Below are 14,237 nucleotides of genomic sequence, written 5' to 3' on the forward strand. Positions count from 1 at the left end.
CTATATAGAAAATTACATCAACTGCATATAAAAGTTGTTTTACTCATTCTGTTAGTCTTGCTGCTCTCTTTTTGTTTGCTTATCTAATTGTCCTAGTTAGAATAGTGTTAAATAGAAGTAGTAGAATGTTGAATAGAAGCAGTGAAAACATTCTTTTTTTGTTTCCAATTTTCGGATGCAGAGGCAGAATATTTGATAAAAGAAAAACAAGAATCACCTTTGGGGTTATTTGCTTCATTTCTACTCCTCTACAATTAAACAGTAATGCTTACTTCCATCTTTCTTTTTCTACAAGGGTCAGAGTGGTTAAAACGGTGTTGCTTATTTTAGCTAGGGTTAGAGTATGTTTAGTGTTCCACAAAGCCCAGCTAAATTGGGAACCGTCATCACTCAGAGTCATATAGTAAAATAAAAACAACCAAAACAACACAACAACAACACGAAAAGCAGATGCTGACTCAAATTTTCATTGAAGCTAAGCAGTGTCATTGTGAATAAACACTTTTTCTTAGTATTATGACTTCTCCTAAAGAAACACGTGCAAATACTCACAAGGAAATCATCCCTAAATGTGCATATGTGTGCATGTATGTGTGTGTAACTTCTCTCTACATAAAATTTTTACAGAAAATCTGTGAGAGAATATGAAATAGCAGGAAGCGTTATCTGGTTATCTGAAAAAAGTTGTACACTTCCTGCGTACAATTATCTACTAATCTTACCTCTTAAGCATGAATTGTAACTCCCAAATTAGATGTGTATTTTGAGAATAGCGGATAATGTAAGTAAAATTCCCAGTGGAATGATAGACAGTAGTGCTGAGTACAAAGAACACAAACCAAGGGCAAACAAACAACAACAAAAAAATTATGTGACTCATATCTAACTAGACATATTTTGTTATAATAGGTCTCAACCATTTTAAGAAATGAATACAAAATTGTGAGTATTGAAAAAAACTTGTGGGATATTTAGATGTTGATCATCTTCATTAATCAATATTTCTTGGCATGCCCTACATGTCTGCTCAATGATTTTCTCCAACTCATATTTTAAAACCTAGTTTTAATTTTTAGTAACTTTAATTATTCTCAAGAATGACTTTGCCCTTCCATAGCATGTCTTGTCTATCTGCACTAAGATACTTGTCTGTGTAAGGGAAAATATAAATAGGAAAAAAAATTCCCGTTAAAAATAAGAGAAAAAAATTGACTTCCACTCTTATTTCTTAGATAATTTATTTTAGAAAACTTGTAAGTGAAATTTATTTTCCTGTCTTTTTAAAATGTATGTAAATCTTTTTTAAAAGCTAAATAAGCTTATTGCTAGCTTTGAGACTCAGGAATGTTTTTCTCAAATACTTGAGAACTATCTTCTTGCAATGTCATCAAGAAATATAGTGCCCCATCTTCCAGTTTCTGCAAGAGGTTAAGAGCTTAACTTTGGAGGGAATTTAGCTTTAAGTTACAAAACTTGTCCTAAAGATGTAGGAAGCTTATTTTTTCTTTGAATAAAGCTAATTAACTAACACAGATGGTCACCAATTACCAAGTGAATTTAAGATGAACTATGTGTGACAAATGGTGCTGTCAAGTCCTCTTACTTGAGGACTAGTTACTGTTTATCTTGAGAGTACGTATGTAATGGGTTGTATCTGTTTGGCTGTATAAAAGGATGAGACATCTTTCTGTCTTTGCAATCTCTTGGTAAATTAACATTCTGGTTTAATGCTCATTCAATTTAAAAAAAAAACTTTTTTTTTCTTTTCTTTGTAAAGAAGTTATCTGTGTTGGGAGAAGTTTTTTTTTAATTGTATTTCCCCAACAATTCTGGTGAAAAGGGTGAGATGACTGACAGTTACTGAATTGAGCAGATGAGCTGAAGGTCTGTGGCCATGCAACAGTCAGGTAAGAGTCCTCAGATTATTAAAAGTCTCCCTTCTAGCTTTCCATTCTTTTGGAATACAAGTTGGAAGACCACCCTCTCAAAATTCAAGATATTGCTACTGAGTAGACATGGATGATTCGGGCTCTAAAATCCTGTCAGGATCACCATATGGTTGGAAAATATGGGAACCCCAGAATGTCATCTTCAGGTCTTTCTCATAAAGGAGTAATATCACTCTGTCATATTTGGAATGGATAAATGACAATCCAGTTTTTCAGTTGCCTCAGGGCAATTATTTTGGTTTGGATGAATTAATTAACTTCTTTTCTGGGGTTCTTAGGCCTCATTCTAAGCAACTAAACTACTGGCATTTATGAGGTGAATATAACTCTAAGGGAAAAAGTTAAGATGATTTGGATGGTTAGAAGAAGAGATTGAGAAAAATAGAAGAGGAAATGTGAGGATTAAAAATGCTTTCTCTTTCACAGCACCCTCCTCCTCTCATTTCTTTCCTCACATCTTCAATCTCTGATTTCCCTGTCTTTATCTCGCTCAGATTCAAATTGACTTCCTGGAAGGGTAGGTGATGATCTTTTAGGTGATAGTTTTCTTTGTTAGTGAAGGATCCTATAGAGATGAGGACACAGTTTCTTTATCCAATAATGAATTATCTGTCCTGTTTAAGGGCACAGGTTTCTATGCCACATAGCCTAACATTGAGTCAACTTCATAGCTTAGTTCAAATTCCACCTCCAAGAATCCTGTCTCATCCACACACCACATGGCTAGGAAAGAGACATATCAGGAAATAATTGAGAACTTGGATAATAGACTGCCCCCATATAAAGGCAACAGGATGGAGAGTAGCTGCACTAGTCACCTACAAAAGGCAAGCAAGGTGTTAAGCTGATGAATGTTAGCATGGGGAGGGAGACCAAAGTGTCTCAAAAATTAGCCTTTCCTATTTAGATTGCCCACAAAGCTGATGACATTGAGAAACTACCCAGGACTCCTGAATAATTCACATGCATTTCTCACCAGCTGATTTTACTCATTTAAAGGTTTCTTTTTTCTGTGACCCAGAAATGTACAGACGTACACCGGAGCATGTTATCAGTCTAAACCTCATGAACAGAGACATGCACTAGCTACTGTGTGGAATTATGCAAAAAGCAGACTTTACTTCTTTTAAGTTTCAAATGCATCAGGGTCCAGAAGATACCACATCAAAGGGTATTGTGGCCAAGGGAAGCCAACTACCTTCCATACTCCACGATGGAACCCATCTAAAAGGGTTGCTTGATGGCAATACTTAAATCCTTTCTTCCAAAACTCAGCTGGGAGAAGTTACACTGATGTACCCACAAGGTAGGTGAGTCTCCCAGTTGATTTCATCAGTTGTTTGTTGAAACTTTCTCAAAAAACATTAAGTCTAAATTCTTATTTGCTTTGGCTTATAAATGAGTTCAATATTTATGGCAAAGTGTTATTTGAGGATTTTGAAACTCTCTCTACTATTTTCTCTAGTCATTTATGAAATAAAAATAAAAAATTTATGGATATGTTTCCCACCAAAGGGATCTGTGGGATCCCTTTGGATATACATTATTTAATATGTAGGTGATTGCTGGTAGTATAAGAAGCTAAAAGCAATATAAAATTGATAACTTGGCTTTGAAATAATTATTTGCTTCACAAAAGCATAAGGTTTCAATAGAACAATTGCAATTTTGCTAAACGAAATAAAAATATTTAGGGTGTCAGTTATGAGCCGTGGGCCATGGAATCTAGTAGTTACATCTAGTAGTTTCATAATCTAGAAGTCTATTTTACATAAAATGACTTAAATAAAAACTTCAAATCAGACAATTATTTGATAATAGTACAGTATTATGGACAGTGGATTTCATTTTGCAGAGGAGGCAAAACCTTTGCTGGAAAAAAACTGCATGATAATTCTCCAGATCTTCCAGTTTTGTCCCTAGAATCTGAAGGGCTTTTGAAAATTGAAGTTGGCTATAGTCTCTTCCCCAGCTTTGGTGATTACAATTTAAAAAAAAATACTCATCGTGATTTATCTAATATTCATTTTAATATTGCATATTTACTAATGTTTACTGATGGGCTATGTACTTGGGATAATAGTGACAAATTTAAGGTGTCCTAAGCTGTGGTGATTTATCACTGAAACTTGAACAATTACTTTTCGTCTGGAAATAAGTCTGCACAAGCTGACAATAGCTATCACTAAAGCAACTTGGTTCTGGATTTAAAATGAATATATAATATACTACTAATAGGTTTATGTTTGGCATCTATCATGCAACAAAGCAAATTTTTTGACTAGAATATTTTTTACTTCTATTGGAATAAAAATATCTCATGGAAACTGATTGCTGAGTTGTTAGAGGTTTTACCACTGCTTGCTCAGATGTTAGTAATTCATTCTGCTGACAGAGTTGCAAAAGCCAGTGGTAAAACATTGCAGATTCCAAACTTAGAAGCTCTACTTTTAATACAATAAAAAATGCTTGTTCGTTTTCAAAAATATGCTTCCAAAAAGAAGATGGATTATAAAAGAGGCTGAAAGAAACTTGACTGAACTATGGAAATGACCTAAGAAAATAATTCCTATACCATGGTCCCTATCTGCTTAGTTAATATTATGCATCACTAACAAAATCATCTAAATAAAAGGCAGATTTTAAAAATGCTAGACTCTTCACAAGTTTACCACAAAGATAAAATTACTGCAAAACATACTAAAGAGATGTACTATTTGTCAGCAGAAGTCTTTACAGGCTGCTCCCAATATAAGCATTCGCTGTCCCTGACAAACTTCACCAGGAACCAGGTAGCAGTTACACTTCATAAAACGAATGCATATAAAAGTTAAGAGATTTTATCTTGCTATGATGTGTATGATGTCCAGATGTCCTTAAGTCATTCCCTATTCAAAAAACCCCTTGCTCAGGCAGTGGTAAAGACTGTCTTAATAAACATAATTTCCACTTTTGGGTTACCAGAACATTTAAATGACAGACAAAGTCATTTTATCTGTAGTGTCATTCAGGAATTATGCAAATGTTTACAGATTCCTATAATCCTCAGTCTTCTGGAAAATAGAGTAAATAAATCAAACTCTTAAAAAATTCATTAGCTAAGATTCTGAAACCTGGTATATCAAGATGGCCTAGAGCTTTACCACTAGCCTTGTTTAAAATTAGAGTGATCTCTATAAGCAAGCACAGAATCTCTCCCTTTGAATTTATCTTTGGAAGGCCTGTGAATTTAGGTCTAGGATCATGTTTTGCACTTTATTTAACTGAATCCTTTAAAAATCATGTTCAGTACTTAAAAGGAATTTTCTCTTCCCTAGGAACCGTGAGACTTAAAGTGGCAAGGACATGGAAGAATCTGCTGGAAGAAGTCAGCCACCTACGTTAACTAGGAGATTTTATTTACATAAAAGTCTCCCCCAGTAAAGATAATTGCATTGGAACAGACTTTTTGAAATGTTGATGATCACCCACAGGGCTATTAATGTGAAAATAATAATGACCTTAAACCAACAACAACTTGAAAGCTTGATTTGTGTTTCTTATAAGAAGCCAACTCCTTAGAGTGACTGGACTGAGGATTCCACAAGGAATTTGGACTTGAAATTTTCAGAAGTTATTGATATTGGTACTGAACTCAACTGAAGAGGTATTCTTGCAAACATATTACTAGTTTCATAGACTGCCATGCTGTCCCATTCATAGCACGGTGGTTTCAGTTACTTTAAGGATCACGTTTTTCTAGAAAACAAATTTATTTTTTACATTACTTTTTCTTTCTGTACTCCCAGTAATGGTTCCCACAATCTCATTTCCGATCAGCTCCAAATTGTACTCCATATAAATAGGTTTTGATTTACAAATTGAAAAATCTGATTATTTATAAAGTAAAAATGAAAAAATCTTCATTAGTCATTTCTGATAATAACATTTTAGCTATTTTAGGTAAAAGTAGCTAAAATGCATCCAAGTACTTGACCCCTAAATTTTATACGAAAATGTTTTAACTGATTTGATTGGAGCATGAGGTAGAAAAAAATTAATAGTAGACAAACAAATCTAGCATTTACACATAGAGGTTGAAAAGACAGGTCTAATGTCATTCAATTAACTTAGAGATCCAAGTTGTGTCCAATCTCAAAATACTTAAATAAACAAGGGTGAATATCTGTCATTAATGTAGATTTAGTCAACTGTTACAAAAGTATGACTATTGATTAAGGCCCAATGCAAGAAAAAAAAGGCCCATAAGACAGGTTTGTCCTCAACACTTAATGAGAGCCTTACACATGAAGCACTGGAACTTTACTCTGTCCCATTCAACAGCTACCTCATAATGAGGCTTTGATAGTAGATGAAGACTATTCATATCTTTACGTCACACATCAGAGAACTATTATTTGGGAAGACAGAACAATTACTAAAAGACCTACATTTTCATAAAAATGTAATGGAACTTATGTGATTGACTGACACTCAAAATTTTTTGGGGGGTGGCCTTGCAAGGAAAACTTTTAGATCATCAGGTTTCACTGTAAAGCTACTTTCTAGTTTTAGATTGGATAATGCTTTACAAGGAACTGCCAAATAATACCTAGATATTACCCATTTGAAAATACAAGCAATAAGGTCATCACAGCAATTTTAAAAATAATTGTGTAACTAAGGAAAGTTTTCTGCATTGCTAATTATATTATTCAGGCTTCTACAGAGAGACAGAGCTTATAGTATATGGATATGGATATATGTATGTATATGAGAAGATTTATGTATGTATGTATATGAGAAGGTATAATTCAGTCTGAGTGTGAAGGCCTGAGAACCAAGAGTGCCAATGTCCAAGGACAGGAAAAGATTCATGCCCCAGTTCAAACAGAAGCAAATTTGTCCTTCCTCTATCTTTTGTTTTTGTTTTTGTTTTTTTTTTTTTTTTTGCAACAGAGTCTCACTCTGTCCCCCAAGGCTGGAATGGAATGGTGCAATCTTGGCTTTCTTCCCTCATTCAAGTGATTCTTGTGCCTCAGCCTCCCGAATGGCTGGGACTACAGGCGCACACCACCACGCTTGGCTAGTTTTTGTATTTTTAGTAGAGATGGGGTTTCACTATGTTGGCCAGGCTGTTCTCAAACTCCTGACCTCGTGATCTGCCCACTTCAGCCTCCCAAAGTGCTGGGATTACAGGCGTGAGCCACCGCACCTAGCCTTCCTCTGCCTTTTTATTGCACCAACCTAACATTCAGACCCTCAAGGGATTGGATGATGCCCCCTTGCATTGTGGTGGGAGGATCTGCTTTACTTAGTCCAACATAAAGCCATCTCTTCCAGAAACAGCCTTACAAACATACTCAGAAATAATGTTTAAGCAGCTGTTTTGGCATATCCTGGACCACTGAAGTAGATACATAAAGTTAACCATCACACTAGTTAAGAATCTGATGTGACCATTATCTATTTATATGATAAATTCAAAGCTTATTCCTACAACCAATAGTGTAGAGACTTTTAAAAATATACTTGTTTTGTTGTTTTATCAGATTTCTGGCAATTGCATTGTGTTGTATGTTACCGTCGACTTTCGGGTTATTTAGAGGGCTGCAACTTGTCCAGAGAAAGATGAAAATAGCAATGAAGTCAGAAATTTGTAGTGTCACTATTTTATACTAACAAGGAGTGTATTGTCTGGGTAAATACAAATTGGAAAAGAAACAATTCTCTTTGTTGAAAATACGGGAAGAGACATCCATCCCCTCCCTTTCTTAGGGCATTTACTGTAGAAAACTTGCAGATGGAAATTTTTGTTTGTGTCTTTAAAAATGTGTGTAAATCTTTTTAAATGTCAAATAAGCCTCTTGCCCGGTGAAAGGCTCGGGAATGTCTTACTTTATGACCTGGGGACCATCTCATTGAAATGTCTTCATCATCAAAGAACATAGTGCCCATCTCCCAATTTCTGTGGGTGGGTGGAAACCTAGCTTCAGAAGGTATTTAGCTTAAAATTGCAAAACTAGCTTATGTTATAAAGATATGATAATTTATTTTTCCTTTGGATAACACACAGAACATCATTCCAATTATCCAGTGAATTGAGGATGAACTATGTGTAACAAATGGTGCTGTCAAGTCCTAACTAGCACTTGAAGACTAGTTATTATTTATCTTGAGAACATGTACATAATGGATTGTATCTGCTTGGCTATATAAAATAATGAGATTTATTTCTGTTTTGCAATATCTTAGCAGACCTACAATTTGGTTTAATGCTTATTCAATAATACAACTGTGTTCTTTCTTTTATGTTGTGGAGAAGTTTCCCAGGTTGGGAGGAGATTTTGTTTTTAATTATTTATCACCAACATATAGTGTCATATTTTCATTTGCCTCAACTAATCATGAATACCTGAAAGGCAAAGTCCGTATTTTGCTTATATTTTTTATACTCATGCCTCGTACTCAATAGATATTCAATTAAGATAGGTTTAATCCTGTTGTGTTCAGGAGATATATCAAATGTATGTATGATGAGAAACATTTGAAATACTGTAAAATAGAAAAGAGCTTCTAGACCTTCAAAAACAGCTATATGTTAGCTCCAATCTATTCTCATACCAGCTTTTCTTTCTCTCCTCACATATACCATTTTCCTCAAGAATTTCTGAAATATGTATTTGTAATTGCTAAAATCTTCATTTTTCATGGCTCTGTTCATTTATATGTATGCCTGCTTCCCTTCCCCCTATCTCAGGAATGCCTTTCCACAAACAGTTCCTGGACCTGACACACTGATTGCTGTGTTTGTATCTAGAGAAGAGAAAGGATGACTAAGGGAAGTGAGTAAGGGGTAGATTTACTTTTGAAATGTACTTGTGTATCTTTTAAATTTTGTTCATGTATGCATTCACTACTTAAAAACAGATATGATAATTATATTTTGATAGGAAAAAATACAAAGTCACTTCCTTTAGGAAATGTCCTATTACCCTTCGTTGGCTAGGCTATTGGCCATGTTACCTAGAGAACAGGCTTGTTGCTCCCTGCACACAGAAGCCAATACCATGGCATGGGGTCTTTTAAGAAAAGAAAAGCTTTAAAGGAAAACCTGTGAGCAAGGAGAGGGGAGTGGGCTGAAATCTGTCTCCCTAACTTTGGGTCTGGGGAAAGTTGATGATTTAGAGGGCAAGGGAAAGGATTTAGGAATTTTGACTTGGCACAGTCTGATTCAAGAGCTTCAAATTTGGCCGTTTAAAGTATGTAGAGGTAAATTTTAGCTCCACATCTTCTAGGTTAAGGGATTCCTTGTGTCTGAAAGAGTTCTGGTGTTCAGGTTCTGGTCATATTCCAGTCTTCTTGGTTCCAAGGGAAGGATTCCTTGATTCCAGGTGTTTTTAGAGGTCAGAGCTTTTTCTATTGCACTTGCCCAGGCAACAGGACTTGCAGTTTTTGTCTCTGTTACCTTTTACTGGGAAGTGTGGGGATTCTCAGTTCTTCTCTAACTTGGAAGAAAGAATTCAGCCAAGAGATGTATAGTTTATTGAAGGGAGATAAAGTACATTTTTAGAGTGGCAAACAGCTCTGGCTGGGCTGATCCTGCTGAAAAACATCTTGTGACTGTTTCTGCTGGAAAAATGATAGTAGCAGTGTTCATTTAAAGAGACAGTACATTCTGAAAGATAAAACAGAGTCTAATGCTTGAAAGAATGAGTCAGCAGAAGCTAGTGCTGAAGGATTCTTTTTATGAGAATCTTACATGATTATTCATAAAGGGGCATGAGGGGGTGTTCCTTGCAAGCATGTTTTGGGAGGTCCCTTTGGGCATGTGTGCTCTGTGGTCCTACATGCTAGTGCAAGTAAACATGTCACGTATCTTATTAGTATTTAAAATCTCCTGGACAGAGATTTTTAATACTAGTAAATAGTATTCATTTAGTCAATACTGTTTTTACTATTATAACGAGCAAAAGTTACTCTAGGGTTCATGCTCATCAGTAGGGAAAATCCCTACCATGGTTATCTCTGGATACAGCCTAAGTCTCCTTTAGGGCTGAAGGAGCCCACTCACAAGGCCAGAAGTAGCCAAAGTAGCCATTGTCATTTTTCCTGTCTACAAGCGGGTAGCATCTTTAGGACTTCTTTTCCCAGGGGCTCCCCTGTTGCTTATTTTGTTACCAAAATACCAGGGGTTTGGTCTAGGTCCTGCTGTTTGCTGCATAGAAAGCCAATCATTAATATAATGCTTATTGCCAAGGAAGAAGGCTTTAATTGGGTGTTGCAGCTGAGAAGATGTGATTTCAGTCTCAAATCTATCTCCCTGGCTGGCTAAAATTAGGGGTTTAATAGCAGGGAAGAAAAAGAAAGGTAACAAAATGTATGAAAACAGAAATTTGGGAGGGGCAAGGAAGCAATCATGATGAATGAGGGGCCTGGTGTCTCATTGTCTGGGTGTGATGATCTGGTGAGTTTCAGTTCTTTGATACACTTTGAGAGTCCTGGTACCTCTTTGGGTCTGGTGAGTTTTAAGCTTTAAGATCAGAGGGCAGGTCAATTTACATAATTATCTTTAAAAAACTGTCTGTGGGACTCTTGGGCTGGTTTCAGTCCCCCCTTTCTAGTTATCAGTTCCTCAATCATGGGGAATCCTGTCGTCAATCTTTCTGGCTTCTTCCTGCTGAGGAGGGGCATTGTGGGCAGCTCCTTACCGTGGATGACCATGTGGCCACCAGTAATCAAAGGTTTATCCAGTACTATAGTTTTCTTCTAAAACATAATATTTCTCTCTCCAGTCCCCCACAAATACAAATCACAGCAGGACTAATCAACCTGCAGGATAAACTTGAGTCCCATAGACTTGGCCTTTTACCCACACAAAGTGCATCAGGAATCATTGTCCCCTTAGGCTCTTCTAAATTGGCTTTGCTAGAACCTCTCACAGGCCATTTCAGTCAAAGTTCTGAGAAAATAACCAGTTCCTTCAACTGGGTTCCATGATAAAAGTAAACAGGTTGTTAGTAAATATATGCAAACAAACATATTGCCATGAATTAAGAATATTCACAAATAGTTTAAAAATTATGGAGAAATTAGGAAGAGAGAGAAATATGCCTCAAATTCCATTCACAAAAGTATACTCTACACAATATACTTAAAGTATACTTAAAGGCTATAAATAACTCAAGATAAAAAAATCCCCCAGACTCTGAAAAACAAAACAAAACCAATCAGCAATATTTCACACTAAAAAAAACCATAAAAATTATTTTAGTCCTTTATTAGTTCAGTCTATGCAAGAAATTCCTGCTCTCTGCTTCATATTGGGTTAGCAATCTTTATGAACACATCAGCCTTTCAATTAGTCCTCTGGACGTTTTTACTCTAATCCAAGGGCACAATCTCCAAAGATATCAAAAACCTGCATTCAAAACTCCTTTTCTAGTACTCTTCCAAAGAAGCAAGCCCTGGACTGTAGCTGATTGTAAGTCACTTTTTGAGAAGGATCAAACTAAAACAACAATGGTGAATGACAAAAGCCTTAAGACAGTCATCATTAAAGACACAGTTGGAAAAGAAATTTGGTTATTTCTGTGGCATACAACAATTTAACCTAATAATTATAATTATTATTACTGACAACCTATATTAAGACATATCAGAATCTTAGGAGTCACACATAATCCTGGAATACATATTAACAATATATCTATATAAATATAACCCAAAGGAAGGTAAACACTACCACAGATTTGACAATGCTTCCTGCATAATTCCAACAAAACAAGCCAAATAAGCCAAATATGTCTCTCTTGGACTTCAGGAAACGTAATATACAAAAAAGCTAGTTTGAGGTCAAAAGGACTTAATTTGGAACTTAAAATTTTGTTCTTGAAAAGCTTGGCAAATATCAAAGTTTTAAGACATTTCCTGTCATAAAATGGGATCACAGTTCACTATAAAATAATCATTAATTAAAACAAAAACATTTACCTTTTGATAGAGAGGAGACTCAATTTCCCAAGTAAGACCTAATACTTCAGAAAGCATGAGGGCAACTAAATCGGTCTCTTTCTGCTGCATATTTTTCCTGTACTTTACTGAAAAGGTAAACAGAAATTTATTTTACCTTTTTATGGAATATTATTAAAGTTAAAGCTAATTTTAATAACACCATATGAACAAATCTATCCAATTTCAATCATTTTGACTGTAAGATTTTCATAAAATTTTATAACCTATTATGATTTTCTATTAAAGAGCACATCAGTGATCCGAGCAATCCCTGTTATTCTGACACATGGACACAGATGCTGGCCTTGCATTAGTGTGCTTTTGATATTAAGGTTTAATTTATACAAAAACTCTGAACTAATCTTATCCCTCAAAATCAACCCTTATAATTCACATGCTCACATCTTCCAAGATAGTCCCTGGGCCTAGAGAGATTGAATGGTTTTAATTTCTGGCCCTGTGTCTCACAAAATCAGTTCATTATGTTTTTCACCTTCTCCTGAGTTTGAAGACGAGGTTTTGACTGGTGTCAACGCTCAAAATTGAGCAGAAGTCAGTGCCTTCTTCAGACCCAGGAGTCAAAGCCCTATAACTTAACGGCACAAAGTTTAGTTAATAGAATAGTTTAGTTAATAGAATATTTATATTACAGCCCTGTCATTCTCTGTAACATGTCACAAATTAGAACACTGTGATTTGGACTTTAGCTGTCACTACCTGCAGCACTTCAAACTACTGTATTAAAGTAGTTAGGTTACTCATTCCTTATGTCTAATTGCTAGCATTCTAGTGACAGAACTGTGACCAAAAGCATCCTATGCCAGGCTTATCAAAGTAAGACAACTAACTTTTCTCTCCAACATCAAAAAATGGTAAATGCAAATATCAGCTTTGGAAATTTAATATGAGGATAAGTAATATACTTAAATTCACTTAAATAGTGTACAATAAAACAAGGACAAAGTAAGAACAAACACACAATAATTTCTTTTCATCTATTTAAAACAGCATCATCACAAATTTCCAAGATTGGTTTCTAGATACAGAACTGACATCTGACTGGTAACTTTCATCAGTAAAATCTTCAAATCAGTGCAACAATTGTACTTATTTTGTTTTCAAATACTTACATGAAGGCCCATCAGTGATAAATGGCTTGGAGTCAAAAATCACTAGGAAGTCTCACATTTAAAAAAAAAATTTACTACTTAATCCAACTGAATGTCACATAATGTTAATAATAGTAAACACAACTAAAGTAGTTTGAGAGAAATCCCAATTGATATAATTTCCTTGAGGACAAGACCAATCTTTCCTGAACATTAAAACTTTGTGCCCATATCACAGGTTTTTTTTCATTAATTAAAGGAAAAAATCTGAAACTAACTCATATTATAGATTTAATTGAATTATCCTGGAAATAAACAACACTTAAAAACTTCTACTCTCATGTACTTTTCCAAATAACAAAACACATAATGCAAAATTTCTGTTCAGAACTTATAAAGGTAAGTCTTTTATGTAATTTTTTAGACATGTTAAAGCTCTCATAGCTCTCAAGAGTATCAGAGGTAAGCAAAAACCAATCAAATTTTAAAAGGCTGGTGTCCTCTATCAATTATTGGAGACTTGACAAAAGTAGCTTAAAAACTTGGGATAAATAGAGAAATAATACATTGTTGGAAAGGCTTAGGAAATAAACGACTATTCATAGAATGAAATAAAAGCCTTCCATTAGAAACTTTAAAAATCAATGGTTTTATATGTATATGTATTTATAAGTAAAACTGAGAGGGGAACAAACAGCAAATAAATAAAAATTAAAACCAAATACAGGCCGAGGGCAGTGACTCACACCTGTAATCCCAGCACTTTGGGAGGCCAAGGCAGGTGGATCATGAGGTCAGGAGTTCAAGACCAGCCTGGCAAACCTACTGAAACCCCATCTCTACTAAAAATACAAAAAATTAGCCAGGTGTGGTGGGGGGCATCTGTAGTCCCAGCTACTCAGGAGGCTGAGGCAGGAGAATTTCTTGAACCCAGGAGGCAGAAGTTGCAGCAAGCCGAGATTGCACCATTGCATTCCAGCATTCTTGCCTGGGCAACAGTGCGAGACTCCATCTCAAAAAAAAAAAAAAAAGTACAAATACAGATAAATGAGAAACCAACTCCAAATTTTTCTCCTCTTTAGTTTACCTTGTAGGCTACAGTGTTAACCAGAACCTGAAAAAAACAAAAACAAAACAAAACAAAAACACACAAACAAACAAACAAACAAAACCAAGGATGAATATT

Source organism: Pan paniscus, chromosome 3 (assembly GCF_029289425.2).
Source record: "Pan paniscus chromosome 3, NHGRI_mPanPan1-v2.0_pri, whole genome shotgun sequence".
Taxonomy (NCBI): Eukaryota; Metazoa; Chordata; class Mammalia; order Primates; family Hominidae; genus Pan; species Pan paniscus.